Source organism: Fukomys damarensis, unplaced genomic scaffold (assembly GCF_012274545.1).
Source record: "Fukomys damarensis isolate Sample0158 unplaced genomic scaffold, DMR_v1.0_HiC HiC_scaffold_39, whole genome shotgun sequence".
NCBI classification, from domain to species: domain Eukaryota; kingdom Metazoa; phylum Chordata; class Mammalia; order Rodentia; family Bathyergidae; genus Fukomys; species Fukomys damarensis.
Window position 1 is genome coordinate 111,293,808 of NW_022900951.1, and position 6,391 is coordinate 111,300,198.

A 6,391-nucleotide genomic window follows, 5' to 3' on the forward strand; every position below is an offset into this window, starting at 1 on the left:
AAGTAGCAGGAGAAAATACAAATGACTTTAAAAAGCTGTTCGCAGAATTAATGACAGAAAACTTCCCAAACAGAGGGGAAGAATTTGACATTCAGATAACTGAGGCATAAAGGACCCCAAACAAGCTACAATCAAAAAAATCTACACCTAGACATATAATAATCAAGATCCCAGAAACCCAACAGAAATACAAAATACTAGAAGCAGTAAGAGAAAAGAAACACATCACATACAAAGGAAAGCCCATCAGAATCACAGCAGACTTTTCAACACAAACCCTTGGGGCAAGGACAGCCTGAAATGAGATACTTCAAATACTGAAAGAGAACAACCTCCAACGTAGACTGATGTATCCAGCAAAACTCTCTTTCAAAATGGATGGGGAAATAAGACACTTCCACAACAAAGAACACCTGAGAAACTACATGAATACGAAACCAGCACTACAAGGAATTCTAAACAAGATCCTAGAAAAGGACAATGAGGGCAACAACACCGTGAGGCCCGACAGGGCAAATCAAATAGGCAAGGCAAGAAATTAAAAGGAGAAGGTGAAATTTTTCCTGCAGATTGGAAGTTCTTTAAAAAAGGTATCAAATGTCTGTTGCTACCACCCCTTTAAATTGCTATCGTTTGCAAAGCACTAGGATCTGTTTTAGATTGATTTCCCTGTTTCAGGAAAATGACAGACAGTAGCTTCAATTTTGATGGCATTAGCAAAACAAATAAAACGTGTATAGAAGATGCGTCTCGAAACATGTTCCTCAGCTAGCAGCTTATGTGACTCACCCCTATGCATTGTGGCACACATGTCATGGTTGCCTCCAGCAGCTGTTTCTGTAGTATTTGCATTTATCAATTGTCTGCTTCAATGCTAATTGAACTCTCCTTTTCTCACGGAAGCATTTATCTTCAAAGTGATGATTTCCTCCCGTAGATGCATAGGGTGTATCTCAAGGTTGGAGATGGATGGTTTAGTAGTGACTAAGCCATATGTGCTATGTTGGAATTTGTGCTAGCATTTTGAGCACTAGTTCTGTGTGCCTAGGAACTTAATGCTGCGTGTTCTATTCCACTTTGACTCTGTGGAGAAATAATCCAATCTATTCAGCAAAGGCTACTGTGTTAATGGTATTTTCTGTGCAGAAATTAAAATTTTACTTTGAGTCTTTACCTAGGGATATTGTCCAGTAGGTACTCAGCTACTTAAGAAAACCAGAATTTTTCATCATTAGATACCTGGAGTTTTTGCTGCTTTTGAAATCTACTAAAATTAATAGGCTGTTGAACATTCCACATTCAGTAGTTTTGTAGGGTGCTGGGTAATGGAGAGTTCTCAATGGTTCTTTTAAAATAAATAAATAAGTTCTTAAATTAAAAAAAAAAAAGCCACGCTTCTGAAAAAGCATACGAGTGTGCTTACCATGGTAAATCTCTTTTTCAGTTAAGACATCTGGGTTTACATGAGAACACACACGCACCAACAACCCAATTCCAGCACACTCAGTGCATGAAGAGCTTCAAACAGCCTTCATACCCTGTATTCCCTGAGAAGTCACAAGGAAGACTCTGAACAGCACAGTAGTGATGATGAGTCCTTTTTTTCATTCTCCAGATTCAAGCCTTACAGTGTCCCCAGTGTAACGTGAAATATCCTTGTTTCTCATGAGAACATTCATGTAGAAGAAAAGCCCTATAAATGGAACACGTGCACAGAGTTTTTCTTTGGACTCACATCTTGCACGTCAGCAGAAGAGCCGCAGGAAAGTGGACCTTCCTTTTAAACGCCCGGTTTGTGTGAAGAGGTGGAAAGAGGATATGCATCTTGTTACTCTTATGGAAACTCTTACAGGAAAAACACCCTGTAAATATGGTAAATTTTCCTTAAAAAATAAATTAAAGTCTCCAAAGAAAAGGCTCAAATATTTCTCCAAAGTCATCAACATCTGAGATATATTCTTACACCTGGAAAATGATGGCTATTAGGAAAAGGAACAATGCTCTGATCCTGGACCTGCTCGCAGCAAACAACAGCTTCTTTCCTTCTTGGAAAAGACAGGCTATTGTAGGATTTGCCTAGATAATTTTGGACTGATGGAAATGCCTTCACATGAGGCCATAAAGGTCCTGAGTCTATGCTCCTAGAATGGATAAAAGAGACCGACCATGCCTTAAGAAAGATAAAGTGTGCCCTTATGCTTCAGCATTTGGAATACCTGACTTAAACGAACAAACCAACCAACCAACCAACCTTCTTTCTGTATCAGAAAAGGGAGGAATTACTTTGGGAGTCTTTCTTTCTTTCTTTTTTTTTTTTTTCTTTTTGGTACCAGGGATCAAACTTGGGCCCTTGCAGGCAGCTGAACCACTGAGCCAAATCCCCGGCCCTACTTTGGGAGTCTTGATTCAAAGGCTAGGACAAGAACCCCACTCAGGAGAATATTTTTCAAGTAAACTAGGTAGACCGGCTGCTGGTAGGCCACCCTGCCCGAAAGCAATAGCAGCCACAACTTAGCGAAAACTTAACTTTGGGATAGAGACTAGGAGTTCTGACTCCACATTAGGTCAGAGGTACTCCAGACGCAAAAGTTTACTTGTGGTTAACATGGGAATGGCTCAGTGAGTATCAGGCTATGCTGTCAGATCCACCTGAAGTTAACATCAAAAACTGCACTACTATTAAACATGTTTCCTCAGAGCCTACAGCAGGCCCAAGAAAAGCCGTGTTCCTGTGAACAAGTAATCTCCCAGATGCATGCAATCGGGCAGGCCATTAGCGACCCGCCCCTCCATGATCCTGAGGAGGTGTGGTTTACTTGATAGAAGGACCTTTGTCTGAGAAGAATATCAAAAGGCAGGTTATGCAGTTGTTGGCTCACAACAGGTCACTGAAGCTCAACTTCCTCCCCCAGCAACCTTGGCTCAAGACGCAAAACTCTTAGCTCTTACAGGGGCATTGGTAGTAGCAAAAGGCAGGTAAGAAGGCCTAAAGGACAGGCCTACAGCCCCTTCAGACGCTAGCCTTATTCCCAATTCCTGAGGATCCATGAAAACCACTCTATAGCCATCAAGAGGATAAATACATAGGTCTTAGGACAAGGAGGAATCAGAGAGAGCCCCCGACAGTATATAAGAAATGAACTGGTCCTTCCCCAAGTGATACAGTAGAAGGCTATAAAATCCCTTCATGATTCCTCCTATATGGGAAAAGATCCCTCCCTGGAAATGACCCGTCAAGTCTTCACAGGACTAGGTCTAGCAGCAATCACCCAGAGGGTCTGCACAGCTTGCCCACTTTGTGTCTACAAAAACCAGGACACGCGCAAACTGACCCTGTTGTTAGAACCTGTACAGAGGAGAAGGACATACCCTGGGGAGGGCTGACAACTAGACTCTACCCATATGCTACCATGCAGAGGGTTTACACACATGTTGGTCCTCATTCACACCTTCACACCTGGACTGAAGCCTTTCCTATCCATTCCGAAAAGGCTAGCAATGTAGTTAAGGTGCTTTCGAAAGACATCATCCCCAGATCTGGATTATGCCAGTCTCTCCAGAGTGACAATGGACCTTCTTTTACCGTCCAAATAATTCAGACAGTGGCAAAGGCTTTAGGAAAAAAGTACCGCCTTCATTGCCCTTGGTGGCCTCAATTTTCTAGAAGGGTACAAAGAGGCAACCAGACCTCAAAGCAAACTCTGACAAAACTTTTCAGAGACACTTGAATCCTGGTTCCACCTGCTACCAAATAGCACTTAGGAGGCTTTGTAAGATGCCCAGAATTGTGCTAAGTCTGATCCTATTTGAGGGGTTACACGGAAGGCCATTTCTATGTTCCGATATGATAGTGGACTTAGAGACTCATCCCAGTAGCGTTGAGTATAAAAGGCACAGAAAAAAGATGTACAGTACTGTATCATACCTCTGTGAATCTAAAATATCTTGAACGTGCTGTATGATACGTAGTAGTGACCGTGCTTTATCAGAGCTGCTAGGAATGACGTTACTCTGGAATGTTCTCTCTCCAGATGATGATTAAGATGCTAAGAAGAAAAATGGTGCCGGGTAACAACAGCAACAGAACTTTACTGTTTTCTGGGTATTATTCTTTTCTTTGTTGTTCTATTTTTATTTTTTTAATGGCGTGTGTTGAATGTCTATAATTTTGTTCAGATGACTGCAGAAGCTGGAACAGCTGTTGCCGCCATTGATACATAATGTGCTGTTATTGTTGGACTTTTATATAAATATACACACACACACACACACACACACATATACACACACAATATATATATATATATATAATTTGCATTTTTGGAAACTAACTGTGCTGTCGACTTTGGAAAAAGCTATCCCAATTTACTGTGTTGAGTTGGCACTGTACAGAAATTAACAGCCATATTGGTCTAGAAAGTTAATTTTTTTCCATTTCTATAGGGGTAATGCACTGTATTAAATACGTAAGGTCATATCTACTTGGGTTTGATTACAGAAACTCATAAAGTATTCTCTAAAAAATGAAAAAAAGAGAATAATATAAGGCTACAAGTGCAAGAAGCAACTTAAATATGTTCAAGGACCATTTTCATCTTCAGAATTAAGGATTATTTTAATGTTACATCATTGCCTTTTCTCTTTTACTTTCCTTTTTAGTTTTATTTTAGGATTCCCTATTTTTAATGTTCATATAGAGATTTCTTTTACTGAAATACTGAACAGTTTCTCTGGTGTGAAAAACTGTAATAGTACACAAAATCCTAATGAGATAATTAATAATGTGAAATAGGAAGTAAAGGTTTAAAGGTGTAGGGAAAGTGGGAAGAGTGGGGGAAAGGTAATAAGGGAGAGGAAAAATTATGTGAAACTGAAAAAATGGAAATAATTTGTTTGTACGTGGGGAAGGGAGGAGGGAGGGGGTGTAGGGAGGGCAGGGACAAGGGGAAAAATGAGAATCAAGACCTATCATGCAAAGGTACAGGATCGCAATCATGAATGTAATTGTACTGTATACCTAGATTGTACCAACAAACTCAATAAAAATTTTTTAAAATGCAGCTAAGTACTCTGATTTTGTCACCCCGTGTGACCCATGCACCGTCTTCTCTACAATGCCACATCACCTTGGATTCAGCTGATTATGGACTGAAACCTCTACAAACTGTGAGCCAAATAACCCTTTCCCCTTCAAAACTGCCCCTCTAGTATTTGTCTCAGCAACAACAGCAAAGTGACTAAGACAGACACTGACACCAGAGAAGTGGGGCTGTAACTGTGACATTACATGGCCAAGTGGCTCGAGAGCAGTTGGAACTCCCCATGTGGAAAGAGGACGAGCTCGGAAAGGTTCGGAGATGCCTGAAAAAGTAGACCTGGAACCAATTAGGCTTGACCATATGAGAGATTTGGGTCAGAGCTCAGAAGACCAGAAAGCTGGTAAAGATAAGGCACTGGAGGCTTCTGCTGGGAAGGAGGACTGCATTGGCCGCTAGGCTCCAAATGATGTGAGTTATGCCTTGGCAGAAAGTTTCCCATCATTTTGCACGAGACTTTATACGAGATTGAGATTCAGGGCGGTGGACTAGTTCATCTGGATTAGTCCGATAGAAGAAGTTTCAGCTCAGGCTAATGTTGAGGCAGTGTCGTGGCTGCTGTTGGGGTCTTTTAGGCAGATTCGTGTTGAGAATCAAAAGCAAAGAGGCCAGCAGGATGATTTAAACGCTTGTTAGTTTGGTCAGAAATGAAGCTCTAGTAAAGCTGTGGACTGCACAGATAGACCAGAGATCTTTACAACTGAGAAGGAACAGAACAGAAAGGAGGGCCTGAGGGCATCACAAGAAGCAGCAGGACTCCATTATTTGCAGCCACAGAATAGCAATGAAAGACTTTGCCTTGAGAAGAAAGCTCTAGAGCAGGCAGCATGTTCCTGAAGGGTGGCAGCCTAGAGAACTGGTTCCTTGGAATTGGCTTCAGAGTGCTCAGCAAAACAGGCACTCAACCCCTACAGCCATGACAGAAGAAAGCCTGACTACTGCTCCAGCTGGCAGCAGACCTTGGCATCCTCCACTGGATGATGGCCTGGCAGTGAGCCCCCGGGGAAGGCAGTGTTAGTGCTTCAGGAAACTCTTACTTTTAAATTTGCAAAACCACACTTAAGAATCCTTCTTGGACTGGGGATGTACACTACTGATACACAGATTGCATAGCATGGGCAAAGCCTGTGGTCTGATACCAGGACCATTAAAAAGGCTTTACATGGCCTGTGATTTACACCAAAGGATGTGGAGCTACATGAACCTGGAATGAGTCCCTGCAGTATAGCATTTAAGGTAATTCACCATGTCAAGCTAGTAATATGTCCAATAAACCTTTAACAGAGTCTTTAGAA